Here is a 27,933-nt window from a genome sequence, read left to right as displayed (position 1 = left end):
ACTTTTGACAAGAGGCTCACCTCCTCCTCCGCAGCTAGGCGAGAATATTTCCCTCCTGTCGGATCGATAAACAATTAATTCTGAAGCAGGGAGAGGAGAGAAAGGGAGAGTTTTCCAGATTTCTAAACTCTTAATCAAGCTGTGGGTAAAACATAGATGTGAGAGTCTGAGGCTCACTGATAAAATCTCGACCTTGATAACTGGTTCCTCGGTTCCTGGACTGCAGATGATACTTCCTTTGCTGAATAAATCCACTTTTAAATATAGAACTTGTTCCTAGATATTTATGCTTCCAGTATGTTTAATGCAGCTTCACTTAATAATCTGCTTCAAAATGCTGACTTTCCTCACACATTTTAATTGAATTCTAATTTCCATTCAGAATCAGCTTAAATTACATGAGTTTGAAAACATAGTAAATAATACACACAATTCACTTGGTCTTAACATAAGCTGTGAAAATAAAGAACCCAAATAAGTCTCTAAACCTGCACCCAACACATCCTCCTCATTAGCTAAAGACCTGTCATGCTTTTGTTCATTGTGGCATCTCTGCCAATCAATGGGCACTCGAGCAGGGCAGCTCTTGGGAAGCAGCAGTGGTGTCAACTGCTGGAGCTGCTGTGCCAGGTCTTTGCTGGGTGGGTTTGGGTTCCTGTGCCCAGCTGAGCTCGGGGAGCTTCCCATGCTGTGTTTCTGTGGGCTCAGACCTGGAGGCGCAGGGAGGTGGGTGATGCCAGCACTAGTGTCCTGTGTCTACAGGTTTGGGAGGCCCCACGTCACTAGGAGAGCTGACAAACCTTTGGGCTTTGGTGCATCCTCCATCAGCTGCCTGTGCTGCTGCTGTGACTGATGGAAATGGTGGGTTTTAATGAGACTTCCCCAAAGAGCGTTCAGGTCCGTGCTGCCCAAGGGGCATGGTGCTGGCAGGTCAGGATGCCATTGAGCACTGTCTGTGGAAAGTCTGTTTGCTCTCCAGGAGTCACTGGGGTTGTCTGAGAGTCGGTTCAGTAGGAAAAAGGGATCAGAGCTGTCACACAGCTTGTGGTTTGGTTTCTGGGCAGCGAGGGAATTTCTGCGGTAGTGCCGCAGCAGCTGGTGTGAGGTGCTGGGCTGAACTAGAGACAAACGCTGCTTCTGGGGCCCTGGGAAGGTGACCCTCCGGGCTGGGGGTGGCACAGCCCTGGTGCTCGAGCCGCTCTCCGTTGGGCACGGGGTAGGGGCTCGGTGTGACACGGCGGGCGGCGGTTGCTGCTGGAGGCTCTGCACGGTGGCACATCGCTGCAGCCGCCGCGGCCGCGCTCGGGGCGGGACGTTCCCGGCGCGCTCCGGAGGCTCCGACGGCGCGGGGAGGGGACGGGACGGGGTGCGGCGGCAGCGCTGCTGGGGTGCCCCCCGAGCACCGGAGCCCCCCGAGCCGCGGGCAGGAAGGCGTTCGCAGGCAGCTCCGCCGGGGAAGGTGCTGGGGTGGGATGTGCAAATCCCGGCACGGAGAGCGGCCGGAATCGTTACACGCATAGGCAGATTTTTTTAAATGAAGCTATCTACAGTGTATTGCAGAAGTAATTAGGGATCCTGAGCTGGCTGTATCTCGATCTTTATAGCAACATAGCTGATAAAGCATGATTCAGGGACCTCGTTATCTTTTTTTTAAAGAAGTTTTTATTTAACTTCCGTGAAGTTGCCATGGTTACCCCTGTGCATGGCTTCCCTGCCTCTCTTGCCTTAAGTGCAGCTGCTAGCGTTTGAGAATTAAAATATCTACATTTGGAGCAGCCCCGGCCTCCCCCCGCCGTAATCCCGCCTGCGCTCTGGCGGCAGGAGAGGCTGTGGTTCAGGAGCCTCATCCCTTAGCCCGGCGTGGAAAAGGCATTTTCAGCTCCTGTGCTTGAGCTGTTTGGCTTAGGGAAAGCTCTGCCTTCCCCGTGCTCAGCCAAAGACCCGGCAGGAAGAGTTTGGAGGGTGGGTTTGGGTCCCCATCAGCGTGGGAAAGAGGTGCTGTGTGTCCTGGATGGAGCTGCCTCTGCAGTGACGCACCTCACCTGCCTGCTGCTCTGCGGATGCTGGCGGGTGATAGACGGCGTTAACGGCCCCGTCCAGAGCCCTGACCCCCAAAACCAGGGCTGGGGCTCAAACTCCTTGTTCAGGACAGAGGAAACCTTGGCTGCTGCTGGAGCAGCTCCCTCCTGCCATGGTGCCTCAGCAGGGCTGTGGCTGCTCAGGTTTGGGAGCTTTCCCTTCATCCTAATTAGAAATTTGCTGGTGGGATGGTGTGTGCTCAGACCAAGAGGAGGTTGTAGGGGATCCTGGGATCTACTGAGCAAAGCTGTGGGCTCTGGCCCTCTTAGCAGTGCTGGGAACCTCGTTTTGGAGTCTCCTTCCATGCTGGGATCAGCTGCTGGGTTTCACTGGTGCTGGGGGCACGGAGTGAAGGACAGTGGTGGCTTTGTGCAGATGTAGCTGTGGGCATCCCAGATCAGGGCTGCTGGGATGGCCCAACGTGGCTCTGCCGTGGTGGGCTAGTTGGTACAGGTGGTCTCTGGCTACTGTTTTGCTTCCTCAGTGTTCCTTGTGCCCTGAGAGCCCCCTTGAGCAGGTGTCACGGAATGCTGCAGTGCCTGTAGTGTGCAGGAGCACCTTTGCAGCCATCCCCCAATGCAGACTGGGGACCAAGGACAGGCTGGTTGGGCACTTCTCTGGCAGGGGACATACCCTATCACTGTGCAGCCCCTGCATGCCGTGGGAGAGTTTCCCTCCAGTGCAGGCAGGGCCAGAGGCTGCTCTGCCACGGGCAGCAGCAAACCCTCGGTGACAGAGATGAAGTGGTTCAGCAGCAGGCAGGATCCCTGCGACGTGCTGCAGACGTGCATCGCTCTGCATGGGCACAGCCCGCGACGGTCCCCACTGCGCCACACGAGATGTGGGGGGGGCTCGGGGGCTGGAGGGATGGGGAAGGTACTGGGGAACACTGGGAATGAGAACCAGCACCCCAGAGTCTTGATTTGCTCTTCGTTTTGGCTAATGGGGCCTCGTTGTCCGGGAGCTGATGGAGGCGGAGGCTTTAATGAGCCCCAAACGAGCCCTCTTCTGATCCTGCGCTGGGAAGCCGGGGCTGCAGGCGCAGGGAGCGGAGGTGGGGTATGAGATCAACCCGTTTCCATGGCGATGGCCATGACATAAGACACCGACTGGAGATGTTTTGTGATAACTTGTCTTGAGCCAGGCAAACCCAAGAAGTTGGGGAGCTGAGGAGGCAGCAGCGGCACCCAGCCAGCCCAGGGGCCAGTGCTGGGAGGGCCACTGGAAGGTGGGGAGCCTCCAGAAGGGACAATCGATATCAAGCAGTTGTTTGATGGGAAGGAGAAGCTGTGCTGCCCGCTCCTGCCAGCCAAGTGCTTTGATTTCTGCTGGCAGGGGCATTTGGGTCTGCCGGGTGCTTGGCACTGCCGCTGCAATCTGCCACGCTGCTTCCCGTCCCCGTGGCGCTGGGCAGGTAACGAGGAGCCCTGTGCCGGGCTGGCGATAGCGGCCATCTGTCCAGGGAAGGGCTGAACTCTGTCCTCATTATGTCTGTCAAAGTTTTGTCAAGCTTCCCCTCCTGCTCCTCTTGGCGTTTTTAAGCAGCGGAGGGTGGGAGGATGCGTGGGAGGTGAAGCCGCACCAGAAATAATTCTGCACGTCCGGGGGTGCACACGGTGCTGCAGGAAGGGCCCTCTCCCCTCTCCCCTCTCCCCTCTCCCCTCTCCCCTCTCCCCTCTCCCCTCTCCCCTCTCCCCTCTCCCCTCTCCCCTCTCCCCTCTCCCCTCTCCCCTCTCCCTGCTGTGCTGCCAGCCCGCTGGCCGTGTGCTGCTTCCCAAAGTGCCCCGGATGAAGTGCGCAGCTTTTATTTGTTTGTCTCCCCTTTTCTTCCTCCTCCCTCCCTTTCTTTATTTCTCCTTTCCCTTCTCCGTTTTCCTTCCTGATGAAAGATTTTCTTGCAGTGTCAAGGCAATGTGACCTGGTTCCGTAATAAAGAGGAGGCTTATTAGAATTAAAGCCCAACAGTGTTAAAAAAGCAATCTTTGCAAGATTGAGGCCACGAGGGAATTGTAAATTCTCAGCAAAGACCTCATTTAAAGACTGAGATGAAAACACATGCGCACACACGCACCGAAGCCTGGCACTGTGAGAGGGCATCTGGCTTTGAGGAGAATTGGGGGGAGGAGGAGCGAGGTCCTCGGCTTTGCCCGGGATCCTTGTGTTGGACGGGCTCCTTGGCAGCTACACTCGCTCCTTGGCTGGGTGGCTCCCTGAATATCCCTTGGGTTTGGGTTTGTTTTCCTTGTTGCTCCGGGGACACCCTTCCTGCAGCCCCCCCTTCTCCCGCTCATCCCTTCCCAGCGCGGCCGCCCACCCGCCCAGTGCAGCGGTGGGAGCGATGGCAGCCAGCGCTGGGCGTGCAGCCGCTGACTCAGCCCGGGCTCCCCCAGCAGCTCCCAGTGCGGGGCTCCTCCGCCTGCTCCCCACAGAAGTTTCCCTTGGTCTGTGATGGGTGCTGGCTCGGTGCCAGGACGGAGTGTCACCTCCTGCGCCCTGCAGCCTCCTGCCCCAGGGCTGGTCCTGGGTGCTATCTGCTGGGGGTGCTCAACAGGGCTTGTGGTGACTTGTGGTTCTCTGTAGGCCAGACCTGTGCCTGTGGGCAGCTGTGGCTTTGGCCTCATCCTGCACAGAGGGTGTTTCAGCAGCACAGGTGGGACTTCTCATGTGTGCCCAGGGAGCTGCCAAGTGTATTGAGGTACCTGGGGAGAGGGGCTGTGGTGGGGAGCAGGTGAAGCCATGCCACTGCCCTCCAGCAGCTCCCTTCCTCCCTCCTCCTGTCTTTTTCTCTGGATTGGGGGCTGTTGCTGCATTGCCATGGCCAGCTGCAGGGAGTGAGCACAGAGCAGGCAGAGGAGCTGTCAGAAAGGCCCCAGAGCTCCTGCTGTCCCCAGAGCAGCAGCCCCTGTCATTCCCCATGGTGGTCTGTTGTCATGATTTGCTGTTACCTGTCTAATTAGAAAGTAAGCTCTCCTGGCAGGGAGCTTGGCTGCTTCTCTGGCTCAAAGTGCTATGCACACCTGTGGTGTGGTAGAATTGAGCATGTCTTGAGCAGCAAAAGGAGAGATGATGTGTGTGCTCAGCATGGGAGCCCACGCTGCCCAGCCAGTGTGAGGGAGAGGTGCCCAACACTCGCTGCTGAGCAAAGTTGCTGTGTTCTGGGTAACGAGGATGCTTAGAGCCGATGGAGCTGGGTGGCCTGAGGCTGATACTGCCAGCTGCCAGCTGGTGTGAGTTGGTGCTCTTGTGCCTGTGGCCAAGGCTCTCTCAGTGCCTGGCCTGCTGGGTCACCAGCAAGCCCCTGCTTGGGCAGCTGGGGCTGTGCCAGAGGGACACCAGACGTGTGCTGGTGAATGGGGCATCAGGGAGCATTTCTCCTAGGTCTCGCTCAGTGTGGGGGGGAAGCCAGGGCAGTGTGGGTTGGTGGCTGTGCTGTGTTCCCATGGTACATGGTGCACAGCTCACCTGTAACCTATGTTGTCCCTTCTGCTCCTGGATATTTATAGCCAGCCAGGGCTGTGCCCAGCCCAGCACAAGCCACGTTGCCTCTGCATGTTGGGACTGCCGCACCCTGGCACTGGGGAGATGTTGTTGGTCAGGATGGGAGCTGAGTGCTAGCAGAGCTGGGTTGCATTGGTGCTGTGTGGGGGGAGTGTGGGACAGGGACCCCCTGGGTGCTGCATCACCACTGTGCTGCTGCCTGAGCAGACAAATGAGGTTTGGAGCCCGAGCTGTGCATGGCTGCAGCGTGGCTGTGTACTGCAGCGTGGGCAGCGTGTCCCGCTCCTTCAGGAGCAGGGCAGCAGGACACTGACTTTTAAGGTCTCTGACAGAGCTCTTAGAAATAAAACTATCTTGTGGCCGCTGCTTGGGGATGCTGTGAGGGCTTTGCTTGTCCCTTCTCTGTGGGTGGTTGGTGAGGAAACTCATGCTACTGCCTTTGAAGCCCATAGATGTTCTTTTCCTCTTGAGCTTGCTCTGCACCAGGGGAGCTGCAGGGTTGGGAGATGCTTCAGACTGTCACCCAGGTCAGAACCTGAGAATGCTCTTTCCTTCTGCTTTAACCCTTGTCCAAAGTGGTACCAGTCTCGTGTGTGTCTGGACTTGCATTTGTCCTGAGACATGACTTAGAATTTGGGTTGTATGGTGGGGTTTGGGTAGATGGGCTTTGGGGGCATCCTGGTCCTTTCCTGTGCCCTGGATCTGCTGCAAAGACCCTGAGGAGCAGCCTTAGGGGGTACAGAGGGGTTTCTTCCCAAAGGGATCCAAGCAGCCCCCTGCCCTGCTGCCTGGGGCCCGTTGAGAGTCATGGCTGGTGCTTCCACCTCTCCCTAACGCGCCATTAATTTGATGTCTCGTCCAGGAGCCTTTCACTTCAGGATAAATGGCCTTTCCATCCAGAGCCTGCGTGAGTTACTCTGACATTCTGCTACTGAGCAGAGGTGGGTAGGGGAGAGTCAGGTATTGGATTGGGCGATAGGCAGGAGAAGCAATCTCTGGGCAGCCATCAATTTGGATTAAGCGTTGTGGCCTGGGATGTAGGGTAATCACCATCCTTCATTTCAGAGAGGTAAGAAACAAGTCAACTTCTTTATGGATCATTATGGCTGCAGCAGGAATTGCTTCCACCCCAGCCAGGGGCACGCATCCCCACCGGGCTGAGGGTGGTGGAGGAGGGCGTAAAGCCGCAGGAGTGAGATGGCTGCGGCAGAGCACTGCGGGGCAGGCACAGCGCTGGAGCTGCCAGTCGAGCCACTTTCCTGCCTGGGGGGCTGCCTTCCTCCCTCCTTCCCTCTGTCCTCCCCTGGCTGCAGGGTGCTGGGGCCACTTGGGGTGAGGTGGGTGCAGGGGGTCTCCCCCTAGCTCCCCAGGAATCCCGTGTCCAGACCTGCCTCAGAGTGGAATCCCACCCACTCCTCCAGCCGTGCCACCGGCCCCGGCTCCCAGATGGGGTTCAGAGTTCTCTTTGCCTAGAGCTGAGCGCCTGTCCCCGGCGGGGGGGAACCTGCCGCAGCGGGCAGTTGGGACCGGCCGCTGCCTCGCTCTGTTTGCGCAGCATCCCCCACCTCCCAGCCCTGCGACGCAGGAGTTGCAGAGCATCTCCCTGGGCCTGCTGACAGCAGCGCTCTCCAGGCATCCTCCTCCTCCCGCCCGCGCACGCCCACGCGCAGCCAGCGATAAAAGCCTCAGCCCCGTAAACAAGGGGGAGAGGAGGAGTGATGAAATGGAAATGGGGCAGCGGTCTGAGGCGGGGGAGCGCGGGTGCGAAGCCTCAGCCAGTCGAGCTGGGCTGGTGCAGCTGGTGCGCTGCCCGCGCTGGGGAGACGCTGGCGGGGAGGAGAAATCCATTTTGGGCTCACCAAGTAGCAGGTCCCCCTCTCTCCCCTCTCTCCCCTCTCTCCCCTCTCTCCCCTCTCTCCCCTCTCTCCCCTCTCTCCCCTCTCTCCCCTCTCTCCCCTCTCTCCCCTCTCTCCCCTCTCTCCCCTCTCTCCCCTCTCTCCCCTCTCTCCCCTCTCTCCCCTCTCTCCCCTCTCTCCCCTCTCTCCCCTTTTGTTTGTACTTTTATTTTTTTATACATCTGAGTGCTTCATTTTCCAGAAGCTGTCATTTTACATAAACCTCTCAGCGAGGTACATCCATTCCCACTGCCAAAATCTCCATATCAAACACTTGTAACATGCCGCTGAACTGACAGCCCCGGCTCTCCGCGCTCCGCGGCTTTACAAAGGGATGCTGCGGCGGTGAAGGATATAAATACCCGCGCTGGGATGACACGCGGCGCGCTCGCTCTGCGCCTCGCTCTCCCCTGCTCGCTCGCTGCCCGGTTAAAATTTACCCACAGCCTGGGCACAGGCTCCCGCGGCGCTCCCGGCAGCCCCGCTGTGCTGGCCCGGCGTGGGCAGCGGGCTGCGGGCAGGCAGCTGGTGTGGCATGCGGCGCGCTGCTGCAGCGGGTGCGGGGCTCGGCTGTTGCATGCGCTGCGGCTGCATCTGGGCAGCAGCGGCCCGGCATGTGTGAGGGGCAGGAGCACCCGGCAGCGGTGCCTGAGGCCCCTGAGCCCTGACAGCTCTCCAGGCTTTACCAGTGCGGTACTTTGGAGCTGAGCGCTGAGTGAGGTGGCATTTGCCCTTCCTGGGTGCAGGCAGGGTGCCTCTGTGTATTTGGCAAGGGTTGAGGTGCTCGTGCTGAGGGGAAGCAGCTGGAGCATCAGCAGCGAGAGGAAGGGGCTGCCTTCCATCCCAGCAAATTCCCTAGTTTGCTGCCCTTCAAAAACAAGAGGAGCTGGTGCAAAGGCCTCCTGGGAGCTGGGCAGCACTGCCCAGGGCTGGTGATGTGCCTGCAGCCCTGCACCCCAGGAATCCTTTCCCAGCCAGGATGTGGCTCTGTTGGCACCTCCTGCCCTGCAGCAGCTGTGGGTCGGAGCTTGGCCCAGCCTTGCTCTGCCCTGGCTGGGGTTTATGGACACAGTGTCTCTGGGCTGTGACCCGTCTCTCTACAGCTGCCCTGAGTCCCCCTTACAGCCGGGGTCCCAGAGGGGTGCTGAGGATGAGTGGCTGCCACAGCATTGGGGTGCTGCTGCCCCAGAGCCATCCACTCTCCTGGTGATGCAGAAGGAGTGGGGCTGCTTGGCTTGACACTCTTACTTTGTCTCGACTCCTGTTTTAATGGGAATACGAGGACAGAGTTAAGCAATCCAACTGTTTCCAAAGAAAATTCTTTTCTTCTGGATGAAATTCAAATCCAACCCCAAATCTCTTGTTTCTTTGCAAAGAAGAAGGAAGGAAATGCAAAATATGCTCCCCATCCCCCTGAGTCTATCAGCCTTGCAGCTGATGAGCAGAACCATTCCTGTTCGTCCTGGGATTCCCCTCCCCTCCTCTTCACAAGGAAGTCGCCGTCGTTGCTGCTGGTGCCGTAGCCACGTGCTGCAGGGACGGCCACTGGCACTGCTCGGCTCTTCCTGGGCCCAGGTGTGGTTGCCCAGGGAGGCAGCGGGATGCTGCAGCTGGTCGAAGGGAGAGGGTTCTGCTTGAGGGCTGAGAGCTCCTACCCTCCCTTACCCACTCTTCTAGGCCACCACATTCCTCCTGCACTTGGACGTGGCTGGTGCTGACCCCACAGGGCTTGGGGCCACGGGCCAGTGGCAGCCCAGGCTGTGGGGCTGTGAGTTGGGGAAGGGCAGCAGCAATAACTAGAGCCTGGGGCTGGAGGCACTGAGAGGTGGGGGTTGCGTGGTCAGGGCAGCAGTGGCTGGAATCACTGTGGTGGCAGCCCATCCTTCCTGAGGCTGTACTTGGAGGTTTCTGCTGCTCCCAGGGACGGGAGCCTTGACGTGGGAAATATGAGAGTTATTTTTTTAGTGTAATACTGTTAAAATGGTTTTTAATTGAGTTCATTTCTGTGAGTTCGACGATAAATTTTTAAGCACCTCAACTTGGAGACACAGGTCTGAACGTGGCTCCTTCGCTTGCTGTGGGAGAGGAGGACCTGAAATGTTTCTGAACTGTTGCTGTCTCTGTCCTCAGAAAGCCTCTTAAGACCCCCCAGCCCTTAGCTAAGGGGCGTGCATGTGTCCCCAGAGCTCCCAGCTCCTGGGCTGGTGCTGCTGGGGGAGGCTGAGATGCTCTGAGTCGGGTCCCTGGAGACCTGGGCTGCCAGTGGAGGGTCTGTGTTGGCTCCTGCCGGGGGAAGGGGCGCGGGGGCTGATGTGGAGCGAGCGCCCAGGGCCACGTCACCGCAGCTGTGCGTGGGGAGGGTGTGTGTGTGTCGCGGTGCCCGGCGCAGCTGTGGGTGGGAAGCCTCTGCTCTGCCTTACATCTGCAGCTCCTTCCAGCTGGGATGAATCAGCCCTTCCTAGGGACCCGTGAGCCATCTGCCACCACCGTAGCCTTGGGACCTTGGGGAGCAGCAGCTCTCCCTGTGCCGGGGAGCCATGGAGGGCGAGGGCAGCGGCAGTGCAAGCTGCGATGCCATCTGCTGCCCTCACTGGCAGAGGCACAGACCTCACATCACCAGACTGTTCTTTTTCCAGGAGAGGATTGCACCTGGCTGGAGAAGCTCCTGGCAGCCTGGGCAGTGCTGATGTGCTACTGGGGGCTGTTGTGTGGGCTCAGGGCAGTCCCCACGACTGAGAGCTGTGATTCCCGTGCCCTGTGTTAGAGGGAACCTAGAGGGAACCGTCCAGGCTCAGCCTCTGGCTCCAGCACATGGCTCAGCCCAGAGCCCCGTGTTTGCCCCGGGGGAGAGGTGACTGTAATCCTGGGAGCCAGTGTGGATCCCACGGCTGAACTTTCCCCAGGCTGATGTTGATGCTCAGGAAGGGCTCAGCTGTAAAACCAGAGCAGGCTGCTGCTGCCGTCACTCCCCTTCCCTGCTCCACACTGTTGCAGTGTCCAGGCTGGTGCTGGGGTACGTGTGGCCCCACGCTGGGTCAGTCCATCTGCTGTCAGTGAGGAAGGGGGAGCGTTGGTGGGTTTTGGGTGACAGACTCAGCCAGAGCATCGCCCTCGGCTCTGTCACCTCGCGGGGCCCAGTGGGGTGACCGCGTGGGCAGGTGCCTCCCGGCATCGCCGGTACCTGCTCCTGGTTTGCTGCCCACTCTCCTGCAGGCAGCAGCAGCTGCTGCTGCTGAGCAGCCCCCGGTGCCAGCTGCCTCCAGGCCACCATCCCTCTTCCTCCTCTCTTTGTCCAAAGACTTTTCCTTCCCCACCTGCCTGTGTTCCCGCCACAGTGCTGGCATTTGGGTGCTGGAGGCGGAGAGCAGGCAGGGGAGAGTGGACTGGAGCTGGGCAGAGGGATGGGTTAGGCTGAGGGTGATGGAGGGGAGATGGTCTCTGCAGGCAAAGTTCATGAACGTTCATCACTGGCGATGGGAAGTTTTTGTTCGTGCTGATTAACGGCCTCCCTCTGATGTGACATGGCAAGATAAAATATGAGCGACTGCATTCTTTGACTTAAAACTTAATTAAAACTATATATCAAAAGTGTAAGACCCCAGGCTTAATAAAACCTGATAAAATTATACTAATACACTTCAATTTCAATCCAAGGCTCCCTGATGGAAGAGCGTGAGAGGCTGAACCCATAACTAGATTAGAAACACCTCCTATGCAATATTTATGGTGCTGTCCTGCTTGAGATGCATGGCTTGCGAGGAAGACTCTGGCACTGTGATGAAGAGGAGCTGTCAGCCCAGCTTACATGTAAATAGGAGAAAGGGCAAGATCATCCAGGAGTGCTTCTGGCAGGGGGGAGTGAGGTTGGGGCTGCACTGGTGAGCTGGAGGGATGCTGCTGGGCACGGGGGGATGCTCTGTGCCCGACTGTGCCCGCTCTGTGCCGTGTTGCTGCAGTTCCCGAGTGTGGTGGCTGTTGGTCAGGGTGAAGAGAGATGCCGTGTGCTGCCATGGATAGATTGTGCCTGTGGGCTGCTGCCAGCTGCCCACAGCCACTGGCTGCTGTGCCTTCACAGGCTGGTTTGTTGAGTGAGGTGCTGCATGTTGGTTTAGAGCTGGAGAGCTGTGATTAGGGGTGGAGAAAACGAGCCTATTTGTTCACTGTGCAGAGTGTGACTGTCCCACTTGGGCTGCTGGGGGGTGATGGGTGGTGGAGGGGTCCCTTGGCTCCAGGTAGGAATCAACAGGAGCACCCATTCCCCTGTGAAGTTCTCTCCAGTACATCCTGTGGCATCTCTACTGCTGGAAGTGCTAGCTCAGCCTTTCCACACTGGCCCCACGTCCCAAAAATGTCACTTTGGGGCAGAGATGTTGTCTGTAGAGGGATTTGTGCCTGGGACAGGTGTCACCCCGTGCTCTTTGAGGTTTGAGGTCAGTGCTGGGGCTCGGTGTGGCTGCGGTGCCACCTCACCCCGGCGGTGCAGCTCTGGTGGGCTGCTAATGTGGAACATAAATCGTGGTGGAGACAGGGTAGGTCAGAGCAGGGAGGCAGGACCAGTAAAGCATCACGGTCAATGAGACTCCGTCCTTAGAGGAGAACCTGGGGTGTAATTACAGAGCGAAGGGAGAACAAGCAGCGATGCTTCACAAGGGTGAGTGGCTGTGGGAGCTCTGCCCTGCGCTGCCCACCAGCACACCGGGCACTGCTGGCACTGAGGCTCCAGCCTCCTCGCCTGCTGCACTGGCTGACACTGCTACTGCCTTCCAGCCCTCTCCCTGCCAAAGCAGGCCTTGGGGCTGAGAGCACTTCTGGATGTGTTTGCACGCAGCCTGGGGTGGGTGCAGCCAGTGGAGTGGGGCTGTTTCTGCTGCCTTTGCTTCCTCGGGTTGCTCTGCTGGGACCTGGGGCTGCCGGAGGGCTCGGTGGCTGCTCTGCTCCCAGGAGCCACGGCCACGGCTGTCCCTGTCATTCCCTTCTCTCTGTTCCCTTCCAGGTGACTGGGCACAGTCCCCAGGGAGCATAGACGTGTGCTGGTGTTTCTCCAAGGCAGTGGCAGCCCAACCTCCTCCAGCAGTGACCTGGCTTGACCCTGGGCACTGGAGGGGGGGTGAGGTGGATGCTGGGCTGGTGGGGACTTGGCAGGTGACAGCATCAGCTACCTCCATCCCCTTGCCCCCTTCCCAGATTCCCAGGGAGCTGGAAGTAAGGGCAGGGCAGGAGGAGAGGGGATGGTGTTTGTAAGCTGGTGCCCACTCCGCTTCCCCCATCCCGGGCTTTGCCCCGGTGTTGCTCCCTCACACGGGGACGGTGCACGGTGCTCCGTGGAGCTGTATTTTCAGAGACTGCGGGGGATGTCGTGTGTGTAAAATTAGCACTGCCTTGTTAGTCCTTTTCAGGCTAATTCGGAGTGAAATGCTTTAGCAGCGGTGGGCTGATTCTATCAGGAGAACAAGAACTAATTAAATTCACTCTGACCATCAAGCAGTAAATTATTTATACCCAGACAGATGCAATCTAATCTGTAGCATCCAGCCCCACTGAACTTGCATCCTCCTTGGTTTGGGGTGAGGAGCAGATTAAATGTTCAGAGGGGCAGAGGAGAGCAGTTGGAGGGCTGGGGGATGCAGAGGGAGGGTAACCAGGGTGAGCAGAGAGAGGGTAACCTTCTGGTGCCAGTGCTGCAGTGGGACCCCTCTGCCAGCACCGTGACCCCTGGCACTGGCTGGGGAGCTCTGGGACACAGGTGGCCATGAGGGGCTCAGGGGATAGGACTAGGGGGACAGGAGCAGTTGAGAGAAGATGTGGGATGTCACCCAAGAGCTGCCTGTGCTCCTGCATCTCTGGGATCTGGCATCAGACCTGCACCATTGGCTGGGGAGGTGGCAGCGAGGGCACTGCCCATTGCCAGCATCAGCAGGGAGGTGTGGGAGCCCTCCTCCTCCTCCTGGGGAGGAAGGCTGAGCACCAGGCAGAGGTGAGGGCAGGTTCGCTGCTGCTATGTGCTCTCCATTGCTCCCCATCCCACATCTTCCCTGGGCAGGGTGGGCGGTTCAGCTCAGGGCACATTCGGGCTGATGCCATCTCCTTAAGGATTTATGGTGTTTTGGTTATCTGAGCCCGGTTAGATCATTCCTGCATCTCGGTGGTAACGTGAGCTTTGACTGCTTAAAAGCTGCTGTTCACTCTAATTACTATTGAGCTGAGATTCCTCTTCTCTTGAATCGAAAGGAAAGAGTGAAAAATCGTTTGCTGATGCTTCAGGGGGTTGTGAAGGATTCCAGCAACCTGGGAACTGCTCTGGCTGGGGCTGGGAAAAGCTGTGTTAAAAATTATCCCTTTATATCCAAGGGACACAAGGAGCTAATTGCAGAGCAGCCAAAGCTGTGGGATGGTTGTTGCCTTCCTAGAGAGGGAGATCTTCCCATCCTGCAGCAGGCAGGGTATTGGAAGGGCTGGTTTAACTGGGGAGAGCTCTGCTCCATCCTGGCAGACAGATCGTGTCTGGGGCACTATTGGGCTGCCCCTGGGGCCGGGCTGCAGCTGCAGAGCTGGGTTGGTTCATGTCCCAGCTGCAGCTCTGGGTCGGGCAGGGGTGCCTGTAACTCTTCCAGGCACAGGGCAGTGTGGGCAGGCTCCAGGGCTGGTGCCCATTTGCACTCAGCAGTCACTTTGAATCGATGCTTTCCCCAGTTTTATTTTCCCAGTGCTGGAGGTGAAGGTGCAGACAAAGGGCTCCAAGAGTGTCACAAAACCCCATCAGTGGGTGTGAGTGGTAGGGGGCAAGTCAGCAGCCCTCTGCTCTCCCTTGCCTGTCCCTCTGCTCTCCCTTGCCTCTCCCCCTGCTCTGCCTCTCCCTCTCTGCTGCAGTTTGGGATGGTTGAACCGAAATGATGTTTGCATTTGCACCAGCGATTAATCTCTGTAGCAGGGGAGGGAACTCCTATTATGAATCAGGCTCATAACTCCCAGCACACATATTTCCAAAGCCCCGTTGAACTATTAATCCTCCTGGCTCCCTGGGGTAGGGAGGATGGAGGGGGAAATGTCACCTTGTGGCAGGAGAGCTGTGATAGGCAGCCAAGCCAGCCAGCTCTGTCTTGGAGATGGCTCCTGGTCTCCAGATCCCTCTGATGGACCATGTGGCCTCACAATTGATTTAAAAAGGAAAGGGAAAAAAAAAGAAGGAGGCAACTGCTTAGCTCTGGTTTTGCTGCTGCTGAGAGGACAGATTTGCCTGCTGGCAGCTATCTGCCATTAAATGGATGAGCTATTCAAGTGTGGGTTATGGATTTAGGATCAGCCTGACTGTGCTGGAGAAGACACACGATGCTGAGCCCAGATGGATGTGTGGTCCGGGGTGGGGGCCTGGGGGGAGCTGACATGCTCTTTTCAGTCGTGGCAGAAGGTGGGATGGAGGAGCCTTCACCCAGAGCAGGTCACCTTGCAAAGGGCGAGGAGTTCCTCCAAACTCCTCTGGCTGCATGGGCAGCTTGGCTGGGTCCCCCCTTGGCTGCACGGGAGGGACATTCAGGGACGGACACACACACACACATGCCGCAGCTTCCACGAGCAGAAAGTGGAGCAGGAAAAGCAAGAACAGCTTTCAGCTCTCAACAGAATTGGATAACAGGAGTCTTGGAGGAGGGAACTGGGAATTTCTGAATTTGGTGAAATGGGCTGGAAGGGACCATGAGTTGTGTGTGTGGCTACGCTGGAGGAGAGAGGCTTGGTTGTGCCGTATGGTGGGGCCAGGGCTGCTTCATCCCTGCAGCCCCCAGTGTCCCAGCCATGCATCACCATGCAAACCAGCAGTGAAGCAAGCAGGCTAGGTCCTGGTGAGCTCCTGGTGAGCTCTGGGTGTCCCCCAGTGCCCCTTTCCCAAGGCGAATGTGTTGCAGCCTGTCTGCAGGTTGGTGTTGGCATCCAGGCACATGCTGTCCTCCTCTCCACTGGACAGCCTTGCTTGACTTGAATGCTTCAGAGCCTGAGAACAACTTACAGGCTGAAAATATCCCTTTCCAGCCCCAGAGCTGCCACAGAAGTCTCCACTGCTCCTACAGGCAGGCAGCACACACGACCCTGGCATCCGTGAGGATGGTGCAGCAGTGAGGGAGCGAGCTGGAGCTGCTCCTGCCCTGCCAACAGCCAGCAAGGAGAGGCACCCGATTGTTGTTTGTGGCTCACGAGGATAACTTGCACCTTGAGCAGCCAGAAAATGAAGCAGTAGGAAGGAGTCTCCCTGGTGTTGCTCATAGTGGGGCAGGATGCTGTGTGCTCACAGCGCAGGATGCGCTGTGGTCCCAGCGCCGCCTCCGTCTCCCTCAGCCCCCCGGGCAGCAGGAGAGGTCGGGCAGCAGGAGGGCTCAGGGTCAGGGTTGGCAGCTCTGACGGGGAGCAAGAGGCATTTTAATTTTGTTTTAATTTTTGTTTTCCATTTCTGACATTGTTCCTCAGCCCCTCTCTCTCGTGCTCCTTGTTAAGCTGTTAAATCACTCCATTTATTTAGTACGAGCATTGCTGAGAGCTCATTTTTATCTTGGTGAAAACCAGACTTGCTCATGGGCACATAATGAAATTGTATAAATATACCCTTAGCTGGGAATCTAATTTATTTTTCCTGTTCATTATGGGGTAGAAGGCCATTATGAGATGTATAACTTTTTTTTTCCCCAGTGCTGGAATTGAAAGGCTGGTGCAGGCTCTTTTTATACTGATGATTTCGTCCTGATTCAATTTAAAGCTGGTTAGAGCTCAAATACTGTAGCATAATTGACAAAGATCGGTGTGGGTTGCAATGCTAATGTCTTGTCCGTGGCTCCGGCAGCAGTGCTGGCTGAAAGCGAGTTGGAAGTGGCGTCCAGCCCGGGACAGGCACGGGGAGCAGGGCTGAGGTGCCTGGGACCTGCACATCCCCCTGGGACCCGCATGTTGGAAGGTACCAGAGATGAGCAGTGAAGCTGGGGAAGGGTCTGGAGAACAGGTCTGATGAAGAGCAGCTGAGGAAGCTGGAAGGAGACTGAGACGTGATCACTTTCTGCAACTACCTGACAGGAGGTTGTGGCGAGGTGGGAGTTGGTCTCTTCTCTTCAGTAATGAATGATGGGACAACGGGAAATGGACTCAAGTTGCCCCAGGGGAGATTGAGATTGGAGCTGAGGCAGAACTGTTTCCCTGAGAGGGGTGTCAGCCCCTGTGCCAGTCAGCCCAGGGAGCTGGGTGAGTGCCCAGCCCTGGAGGGATCCCAAAGCTTTGGAGCTGAGGTGCTGGGGGCCATGGGTTAGTGGTGGGCTTGGCAGGGTGAGGAGAGGGCTGGGACTGCAGGACCTTAAAGGTCTTTTCCAACAAAAATGATTCTGTGATCCTCCTGCATCCCTCTGAGCCATGGGAGCACCAAGCCTGGCTCACGCCGCGCCGTGGGCAGCAGCAGTGGCCTGGCCCCAGGGTCAGCAGGACGTGAGTCTGTCCATTCGTCCATCAGCGGGATTGATTTTTGACTGTATTGATATTGCTATAAAGTCATGTTTATAGAGCTATAATTAAGCGGGGCCATTTAGCAGGCAGCGCTAAGTGCTGAGCAGATTTATGGCACGGTTCAGCCTTCTGCAGTGTTGTATTTCACCGTGAAGCACACCACGTTTTCATGCGTTCTGCGATTGTGTTCGTTTGGCAGTGATTAGTATAATGGGGGTTTCTGGGGTCGTGCTGCCAAGCTAAGGAAACAGCAATTATGGGCCCGCTGCAGCATCAACTTAATTGCATCCATTTGTGAGCAAAGGAACCTGGGTGCAGGGAGCAGCTGGTGGGGTGAGCCCTGGCCACCCCGTGCCCCTCAGCCTCATCCTGTGGCTGCCCAGCGCTGGGGCTGAGCAGAGGGAAGGGCATCTTCCGTGTGTGATGTGGGAGAGTCCATGGGCAGGGTCCGGCAGCAGCAGCCCCCGGTGGCATCGCCCGGCGCCGGGTTATCTCCTGGCAGCTGCGTTTCAGCCTCGCTGGCTCCCATCCCATCAGCTGAGCTTTGCCATGCTGCTGGCGAGCAGTGGCGGGGCTGGGGGGCTGCCGGTGCCCATGAGTGGTCGCCTGTCTGTCCCCTGTGCTTGGCTGGGGCTGGGCAGGGCAGGCGTCGTGGGCAGAGCGGGAGAGGGGAGGTGACGGATCAGAGGGTGAAAGTACCGCCGGTGAGTTTGCAGCCGTGCAATTAGAGCTAACCTTGGCGTGCACTTGTCAGCCTTTCCTTTGAACTCTCTCCCCCGACAGCTTTCCTGAGATCTGGAGATTTACTGGCTCAGCCGTTCGCCAGCCTGATAAGTTGCAGAGAGGTTTTGCAGAGTGCTTAATAGAAACCCAGTGAAGGCTCTGAAAAGAGCCTTTCCTGAGCATCAGGAGTTTCCCTGCTCTTCCCTGGACAGGTCCCATCCCTTAGTGGGGCATGAGAAGCCCCGGGGGATGCCAGGGAGCAGGAGCCTGACTGTGCCACCCCACAAGCAGTGCCCCTGTGATGCTGCTGGGGACTTGGGTCTGGCTGTGGGTCTGGCTGTGGGACACTGGTCCTTCTCTTGATGACTTGGAAGCAGTGGGGCATAGTGTGAGGCTCATGGCTGCACTGCCACGAGTGCAGGGATCCTGTCTCACTTCACAAGTAGAGATGGGGTTAGGAAAGGGCAGTCTTCCTTGCTCTTGCCCTTGCTATGCTTGCTGTCCCTATTCTCTGCAGGAATCAGATGGGCTTTTGCCGACTAAGAGGTGTTAAACGGCTCTAAATACTCTTCACGCTGCAATATCTCCACCACAGCGTTTAATTGAGTGCCACAGAAATGACTATAAATAAATGTAATATGCCTGTGCCAGTACCCTCCCACAGCATCTTGGAGCTTGCAAGAAAGTCGGCAAGTGGCTTGTGCTCAGGCTGCAGCTCCTGCCCTCCCCTCCCTGCTCCTGCCCTTTTTCTCCCTTTCCCCCATCTGAAAGTGTGTCCAGCTCTGTGTCGGTGCTGCCCTGTCGCTCTCTGTGGCTCTTTGCCATGCTCCCAATGAGCCCTCACTGCCATCCTGGCTTCATCCCCGTCCCCATTGTGTGTGGCCATGTGCCCCCAGGCCCAGGGAGCGATGCCATCCCCCTGGGATGCAGCTGTAACTGCAGCGTTGGGGGATCTGGAGGAGCAGCCCAGTCCTGGGCTTCAGGACCCACTGGGATGGGACTGGGAAGCTCCTTGCAGGTGCCTCCACTGCTTCCCTTGGCCCCCAGTGCCATGTTCCCAATGCTGGCCTTGGTTGCTGCACCCAGCTGCACCCCAGAGCCAGCCAGGAGCAAATGCAAGGGCAGGAAATCACAGGGCAGAGGGAAGGGTGCGGAGCAGTTCACAGCTGTTGATGCTGTTCCTGCATCTGTGTTTGTGCCAAGGCTCCTTTGTGTTGGAGGTTTGTATACCTCAAAACAGTCCGATTTCCCACCAGGCTGCCTTAAACTCTGGCAGGTCAGACTTTTGGGTCCAGGCAGATAAAACAAGTGTGTTGTGCTTTATCTTGTTGCAAAAGGTACTTTTTGGTTGCTGGTGTGCAGAGCCGCCTCCTGAGAAGAGCTGCTGAATTCCTTCCACGTTCCCTTCCCAGAGCCTGTATTAGAGAGAATAAACAAGGAGCTTAAGGATCGGCAGGAGTGGGCAGCGGGTGCTGCTCGCCGTGCCGCGCAGCCGCCGTGCCGGTGCCGCAGGGTGCCCTCGCCTGCGGCCCCCTCCCTGCCTGTGGCACAGGGCAGGGGATGGAGCTGGCCACATGCACGGGGCTGTCCCCATGGACAACCCTGGCCAGGCTGCTCTGTGGGTGCTGGGGGGGCTGCGGGGTCTGTGGGATCCCTGGGACCCCACTGTGCCAGCGTCTGGCCGGACCCCTCTCGTCGCAAGAGAGCCTTGGGGACTGGCTTAGGATCTGCAGACAACTGAGATCCCTAAATAGGATCCTCAGACTCGTCATTTGACTGCCTCTTCAGCGCTGATGAGCCACTCTGATGTTACTATTTAAAATCCTAATTGCTTTAATCAGCTCGCCTTTAGCCGCAGCTCAGCCAGCAGAGACCAGGGGCCGAGAGCTCTCCTGCTCCCCTTCCGCAGCCCCCCATGCTCTCCAGCTGCAGCTGCAGCCCTGCATGGGGACCTGGCGTCCCCTGGCCACGCACCCTGGGGTGACAGGCTGGTGGGATGGTGCTGGGATGGCTGGTGGGATGGCAGTGGAGTGTCTGCAGAGCTGAGGGCAGGTCTCCTGGCGAGGGGGAGGACATGGACTTTAACAGATGAGGAGAAAAGGAGCTACTGATACCATGGACTGGAAGATGCCAGTGCTTTAATGAGCTGGGAATTCCCTACATCCTCTGCTGCTGCTCCCTGTGCCCACCTTTATCACCATTAATCCCTTTCCATGGTCAGAATCACTTCTGCCCACCGGGTCCAAGGACACTCCCCAGTCCTACTGCTGTTCCCATGCAACGTGCAGCCCTGCCCCCAGGGGAAGGGAGTCTCATCCCAGTGCCCAGCTGCAGCTTTGCACATGCAGCTTCTCTTGTGGTGGGAGCAGGGGGACTGAGGTGGCACCGAAGGATTCCTTCCCCACCCTCATTACCCCTCGCCGCTGCTCCTTGGAGGTGCTCCCCAGAGCTGCTCCCTCCCTCTGCTTGGTGCAGCTGCTAAAATCCTGGCTGGGCAGGAGAGATGCGTTTGCCTTTTGCTGGGAGGGACCTGGCAGAAGAGGGCCGGGGAGGCCGGGGGTGCCCAGTGCTGGCAGGGGCCGGCAGCACACAGGCAGCGTGTGAGGAAATGAGCAGGATGCTGCCTGCTGCGCCGGCGATGCCGACTTCCCCGCCGGGGCTGGCGGGCTCTCTGCGACTCCTCCTCTCTTGCCAAGCCTGGCAGCGTGCAGGCATTTGCCAGGGGATGGTGCCGGCACCCCCGGGTGCAAGCACCAGCTCTCGGGGCCGAGCTGCCCCTCGCCTTCTGTCGTGCTGTAACTTGGCTTCTCTGGGGTGACGTGTCCCACCTGCAGCCCCTCTGCCAGCGCCAAGCGAGCTCCGGTGCTCATCCCACCAGGCTTGTGGGCACGTGGCTGCTGCAGCTGTGGGGTGCCAGCCCCCCACTTCCTCCCTTCGCTGGGTTTGGAGGCCGTGTCCTCCAGCTCTGTGAGCACCTTGGCCTTGCTGCCTCTCTTGCCTGGCCTGTGCCTGGTGATGAGTGGTGCAGGGGCTGGATGGGGACGTGCAGCCATGGCCCCGGGGCTGCGTTGTCCCAGAATATCCCTGGCTGAGCAGCAAACCTCACGCAGTGGATTGCACAACCCGCAGCAGCCTTCCTGGGGAGCGAGGACATCTCCGCATTTATTCAAGGACATCCCTTCTCAATTAAATCCCGGCATGGGCTAAACAAATGGGCTGCTGAGATCAAAGGGGGGTTTTTTCCACTTGTTTTTTCCAAATCATTGACAAGATGCATCAGAGGGAGAGTGGTGTGTTTGGCTTCCCTGCGCCTGCTGGGGAGGAGAAGCCTCCATTAAATTCACATAAAGGCATTTGCCTGTGTTTGTGTTCGAGGAGCTTTGTAATTGTTGGCTCGGGGGCGATGGCCCCGGGAGGCCGTGGAGGCTGAGGCTGTGACTGAGCTGAGGCTGTGAATTGAGCTGAGACCGTGGTTTGAGCTGTGGCTGAGCTGAGGTTGTGGGTTGAGCTGAGACTGTGGCTGAGCTGAGGCTGTAGCTGTGGTTTGAGCTGTGGCAGGGCTGAGCTGAGGCTGTGCTTTGAGCTGAGGCTGTGGCTGAGCTGAGGCTGTACTTTGAGCTGAGGCTGTGGCTGAGCTGTTGGCACAGGATTGCACTGTGGTGCAGCCTCAGCCCTGAGGTGCATCACCTGCCGGCACTGTGCTGGGGCCCCTCGGAGCGATGTCCTGTCCCCTTGCTGGTGGCTGCAGATCTGGCCCCAAGACGGCTCCTGTGGGGCTTGGGGACAGCCTTAAACCTTCCTGTGGGGTCTTGGGGGGTCGGCCCCTGCCTGGCCACGTGCCGAGGCTGGAGCCCACACGTCCCCCTGCTCTGCCTCGAGCTCCTGGGGAATTGATGGTGTCGTTAAAGCGTCGGGCTGGCCCCGCTGCAGGCCGGGATTTACGGTGGAATCTGCCTGGGTGAAGGTTTTATCGCAGCCGTTAAACAGCCGAGCGTGCACTGGGGGCCACAGTGCCGGGCTCTGCCTGTGTTTACTGCCAGTGCAGTGAGGGTCTGCTCTTGCAATCATCATTAATGATGGGGTTTGCTCTCCTGGAGACCCCTCAGGTGGGGGGCAGCACCAGGATCCCCCTGAGCTACGAGGCTGCAGCTGTGTGGGGTGGCTGCTCTTGTGCGGGCAGAAGGGGTCAAAGTGCTGCTGCTTTGGGCAGCGAAGCCCTAGGGACGTGGCAGCTGGGCATGGTGAAGGTCCAGCCCAGGGAGGATCTGTGAGCTGCTGGTGCTGCCTCTGGCCAGTCCCCTGTGCTGGGGCTGTGCTGGGCAGGACACACAACCGCTGCCAGGGTCACCAGCACTGGGCAGCATCTTCTGCTGGCTGCTGATGGCCAAACAGCAGTGCCACGGGCATCCTCACAGCCCAGAGCTGGCTCCTTGGTGTTGCTCTGGCCATCGCCCCAGCATTATGCTCACTCCCCACAGCCGCCTCTGAGTGCTGGAGCTGCCAGGGGGATGTGCTGAGGCAGAGTCTATGCAGCCCCTGGAGCCAGGGAGGTGTACACAGCGTGCCACGGCCACGGCACCATGGGACGGTGCTGGTGGGAGCCCCGAGCCGTGGGCTCAGCCCTCCCTGCAGCCCCCGCAGGGGCCGTGCTCCGCTCAGCCCTCCCTGGGTCTGACCTCCTCCCGCTGCCTCTGTCATGGATCCCTCTGTTCAGAAATCAATCCCTTTGCCACCAGCCCTGTCTCCTTTTTCCTTTTAAATGGTGTCACTCTTCTATTTCCTGGCCTCTCTAATAGATTTTTATATAATCACTACAGTGCACTTTTAAAGAGCGATAGATCACGTTCATTGCTTTTCCCCGTGATTAATTTCCCATAATAGTCCTCTGTAACACCAAGGCAAAGAGAGGAGAGAGAAGAAAACCCCCACATTATCCACTTTGTGCTCGGAGTGTAAATGAATTAGATTTAATTTTTGTTTAATTGTTTCCATAGCTCAGCCTCAGCTAACTTTGCAGGATAATTTATTTTGCAGTCTTTGGGAGAAGGGAAGAAGGTCCCTGCAGCCGAGTGGCCAGCTCCTGGATGGTCCTTAATTAGGGCTGATAGCCTTATCTGCCTGTAATTACCAGAGCCACAGTGGGTGCTCCTGCTGCTGCCTCCCCTCACACAGCTCAGGTGCCGGGTCTGGAGTTGTGGGTGTGCTGGGAAGGGGTTGCTGGGGATGGGGGATGTCCTCATGTGTTTTCACACTCCAAGAATGGAGGGTCTTGGCTGAGAAGCTGCTGAGCTTGCAGGGGCAAGTGACGAGTGGCCAGGGTGAGGGGAGTTGTCTGATTAATTTTCTGGGAGAGCTTGTTGAGGGTGATGTTTCACAGGGAAGGTGTGAGCTCCTCATGCCATGGCCCCAGCAACGAGAGCTCTCCTGGCTTGGCTGTGCTTGGAGCATCCTGCCCCAGCCACATTAGAGCTAAACCCTGGGGAACTGGCCCCATGACCAGCTCAGTGGGAACAGGCAGGCATCTGGGATGCAGCATCACTTGCTGCCCCAGGGAGCTGCTCAGGCCTGGGGGTCTCCTCTGTGCTCTTTGGGTCTGAGCTTCATTCCCAGGACCGTTTGCTGTGTCCTGCTTCCCCCTGCCCAGCCATGTGGCAGCAGAGAGAGGAGGCTCCAGGAATCACTGCCCAGCATCCCCCTCCCATCACCTCCAGCTCTGTCCCATCCTGGTCCTGCCCTGGCAGGAGCGTGGGAAGAGCAGCGGGGCTGGAGCTGCTGCTTGTCCTCCTCGCCCATTAATCACTGACCGTGGGGGCATCGGGCCCCTGCTTAAAATGCACTGACAGTGCCGAGGTGAGAGCAGGAGCTTGAGAGAGCCTCTGCTAATCTGCTCCCTCGGAGATGGGCTACCTTCGGCCTGTTAATCAGTTGCAGTAATTACAATCCCAACTTTACATGCAGAATGTTAATTAAAGGACGGGACGCAGGGACCTGCAGCCTGGCAGCCAGCAGTGTGCCTGGCAGCGAGGGTCAGGCCAGGCTGGGGGCAGCAGGGGCAGCCCTGCTGCCCTGGGCTCAACTGCTTCTCCTCCTGGCAGTGCTGGGCAGGGGCCTGGCTGCTGGTGCTTGCTGGGGGTTAGTGCCGCCTGCACGGTGTTCCCTGGATGGTGTCTGCTGGGGTTTCTGCTCTGGGACTGCTGCTTGCCTCTGAGTCCTTTGCTGATGTGAATGGCAAGATTTGGTGAGGAAACAGGATATTGCAAGTGCAGGTCCACTGCCGTCCTTGCTGCTTGTCTTGGCTGTGACCTCTCTGTACTCCTGCCCCAGGGACTCTTCTCCTCTGGGCTCAGCACCTCATGTGCCTCTGTGTCTCTTTCCTGTGCTCCTGCCTCTGACCATCACCGTGGCCTTGTGTCAGACTCACTCTGGTGTATCAGTCTCCCCCGCACTGTGAGACCCAAAGCTGGGCACAGGGTGCAGACATGTCCTGGAGTGGGGCAATGGCAGGGCCAGCTGGGGTGAGCACACTGCTGGCTCATTCCTCTGCCCTGTCAGCACCCTCCTGCCTGGGCAGCTCTGCTCTGAGGACAGGGCTCCATGCTGTCCTTCCTGAACTTTATGAGGTCTCCTTTGAACATCAGCTCTATTCCCCGTGGTACTGGGCCTCATTGCTGGGGCAGAGATGCTTTGTCCCACCGTGGAGCCCCACAGTGCTCTTCCCAGCAGCATTAGCACTTGGCAGGGTGCTGGTGCCGGTGCTGAGAGCTGTCAGTGCCAGAGCATGGGCAGCTAAAGCCAGGGTGAAAAAGCTGCCCTGTCTCTGCAGAGCCCTGTGCTGTGATGCTCTGAGAAGCAGCTCTGTCTGAGTGACGCTGAGCCGCAGTTGTCCCTTCCCTGTCCCCAAGGACCACGCGGCGTGCGGCAGCCTGCGGCCCCTCCGGCTCTGCTGCATCAGTGCCCTTGGCTGTCCTCGCTGTCTAGGGGGGCTGGTGAGCCCTGCAAGGCTGGGGGGCATTACATCAGTCCCCAGGGTGACTGAGAGCCGGGGTGTGAGGCAAGAGCAGATCCCAGACTGAGCCCCGGGGCGAGGGATGCTCCTCGCACATCCCTGCAGTGTGCCTGGGCCTCATTAGGTGCAAGTGCTGTGCGGAGGAGGGTGGTGGGGAGAGCCTTGCCGGCAGCCACGAAGGTGGGATCAGCCCTGCAGCGGCTGGGGGAGTCATTAAAACCCCGGTCAGCAGCAGCCAGGAGCAGCTCTGAGCAATCTGCCGGGGCGTTAGTGCCCTGGATTATTGCTGTGAGCAGCTGAAGGAGAGCAGAGAAGAGGCGTGAGCTGAGAGGAATGACAAAGAGGGGAAGGAGAGGAAGAAGCCCTGGAGGAGGAGGAGGTGGGAGGGGGAGATGAGGCTGGATTAGTGCCGTGGCAGCGATGCTTTGCTGTCCCAGCACCTGCCTGGTCCCCAGCCCCTGCTCCCCAAGCAAGGTGCAGAGTCCTAGTGTGTGGCCTGTTGGCCTCTGGGACCCTGTCCCGTGGCAGCCCCCTCCCCTCAGTCCCTGGGGCTGCTGGGCTCCTTTCTTGTGCCACCTTTGTTTTCTCCACGGAGGGGCCACTCCGATCTCTTGCTGACGCTTTCCCGTGGAGTGTTACCCAGGTTCACTGAAGCTCTTCTGTCTCTTCGTCCACACTGGTCATAAATCTGGAGCTTGTCTCACAGGGGCCTGGGTTGTTGCCAGTCTTCAGATGATCCAGCTTCTCAAAATGAGGAACGCTGCTGGCATTTCTAACTCCCTCCCATCACCAGTGGCGTTGGAAAGGGCAGGGGGGAGGGCGCGTGCGCGGCGGCAGCCGTCTCCAGAGGCAGCACTGGGAGGGCTGGTGAGGCGCAGGGCGCTGGGGATGGCCGACGTGCCCCCTGCCCGTCCCGGAGCCTTCGCTGCCCAGGAGCCTCGGCAGCTTGAATCTCTGTCAAGGTAAGAGAGCAGAGCACCATGCTGGTCAGGCTGGCCGTCCACCGCCATGGCAGAGGTGGCACCGGAGCTGGGGATGCGCCTGTGTTCCGCTGCCACAGCCGACATGTGCTGCGTTGGGGTTGCAGCTGGCAGGTGAATCCAGAAAGGTGCTTCAGCTCTTGGAGGAGTTGTTTATCTGACTTTCAAATAGCTGCTCCCGGTGAGCTGCATGTGAGGGAGGCCTGGAAGGGCTCGTGGTGCGGACCACGGCTGTGCAGATCTGCTGATCCCGCTCTGGTGGGTCCCATCCAGCCTCACAAAATGGCCCTTTTCCTCCCTCCTTGGAGCTCCTTGGATCTGCTCCATGGTCACTTTCCTCCTTGTTCCTCAGGTACCATTTCACAGCCATATTTCGGTCACACAGGAGGTGGTGTGTAGAGGTTGTAGTGCTGGTCCCAGAGCTTGTGTCGATGAGGTTGATCCCACTTGAGGATACCTTCCTCCTCCTGTGCTAGAAAGTGCTGGCGTTCCTCCACGCAGCCATTTCCTCCTGGCAGAGCACCAGCTGCATCACCAGGAGAGACACACCGAGGCTTTCTCTGGGCTGCCTCCGTGTGCTCCCCGGCTGATGGGAGGTGGGAGCCTGCTGCCACTTCCCTTGGTCTCACATCCTCCCGTGGGGAAGCTGCCTGCAGAGCTCCCGTGGGCATGGACCCTCCTCAGTGTCCCGAGAGCCCTCCCTGTGCCGCGGCTGAGTGTGACCCTGCGTCCTGGGCAGCCCCTTTCAGCAGCAGCACCAGATGCTTTCCATGCAGTTCAGGTTTTTCCATCTCATTCATTTTAGGGATTAATTAAAGTGTTTCCCCTCCCTCCTCCCCTCCCTCCCTCTTTCTCCCTCATTACATACAGCTGCACATGGATTTTAGGGTCGTGCTTGTTTGCGTCAGTCATATTTACATTAATGGGTGTTTGTTTTAGGGAAAACAGCAGAAATCCCTGGGCAGGGGGGTTTTGTGGGTTTCAGCTCCCACATCTCACACCCTGGCAGTGGCAGAGGCAGCTGCTGAGTCGCTGCTGTGTTCACCAGGGATAAACCCCTGTCCTGGAGCCTGTTCTGTCCTCGGGAGGTTCGGTGGGGGATTGTGTTGAAGAAGAAAGAGAAAGGGGGGGGTTAGGAAGTATAATGATTTTTTTAAATGTCTGTCAGCTGCTGGATGCCTTTAAAGTTGCCTTTTGTGTTCCCTGGGGTCAGGCCGGGCAGGGCCTGGAGCGCGCGGCGCCGGCCGCTCTGTCGGCATGTCTGCGGTCTCGGTTATTAGCCAGGATACAGAGACCCAGAACCTCAGATCTTCTGTGTGGTTGGTGGGAGAAATAAGCAGAGCTGCCTTATCACGCTCATTTAACTGGTTAATACATCTTCAGAGCAAATAATGCAGTCTGTGGGTGAATTGCTTAACCAACCTCATTACTATTGTGCATTTAGCAGCTTGGAGGAAGATAATACCTTTCAGGTTTGACCCAATTTTAGTTTTTGTTGTCATAACCATGGAAAATCGACCTTCAGAGACCCTCAGCAGTGAGCCTGAATAGGAAGTGATTTACAGCAAAAGTGCTGTGTAGAATACTTAATGCACTTGTGCAGAAAACCAGGCTGCAACGCCGTCCTGGCATCCCTGGTCCCCTGCAGACGCTGCTGCCCGCGCTGCCCTGGCTCCTGGCCACGGGCTCTGTGGTGGCTCAGCCGTGCCGCTGCTTTGTCTCACTCACAGCACCAGAGTGCTCCTTGAGTGAGCTGGAATGGGGCTGGCGTGGGCCCTTGGTGTGGTTGAGCTGCAGCCCATCACTGCTGGGGCAGCTTGCTGGGGTGGTGTGGGACCCCTGGCACGGGGAGTTGGTACTGCTGCCTGTGCCAGAGGTGCAGGGTGCACCTGCAAAGTGGTTCTTGGCTCAGTAGGAGCTGTGCCCCAGCCCATGAGGCTACTCAGCTGCCTGGGGAGCTGGTCCCCTCAGCCCTGCCCTGGCCCTGCTCCCAATGTGGGGTTGTATGGTGAAGCATCCCGGCTACTCACAGCTACCCTGCTGCCTCCCAGCTTCAGGGGATGAGTAAAGAGGTAGAAGGTGACATTCCCGTTGCCAAGGTGGAGGCAAAATTGCAGGAGGACTGTAGAATGTGAAGTCAGGGAGGCTACTGCCTGGGCTGTCAGTGGGGCTGGAGGCAGCTGATGAGTGCCTTCTATCCCCTGCCCCACAACTCCTGGCACACTTTCCAGGTCTGTTTTCTCCACCCTTTTGTTGCAGTTGGCTTCTCATTCACTGTCTG

This window comes from Colius striatus, chromosome 18 (genome assembly GCF_028858725.1).
Source record: "Colius striatus isolate bColStr4 chromosome 18, bColStr4.1.hap1, whole genome shotgun sequence".
NCBI classification, from domain to species: Eukaryota; Metazoa; Chordata; class Aves; order Coliiformes; family Coliidae; genus Colius; species Colius striatus.
Note: the sequence above shows the minus strand (reverse complement) of the source record.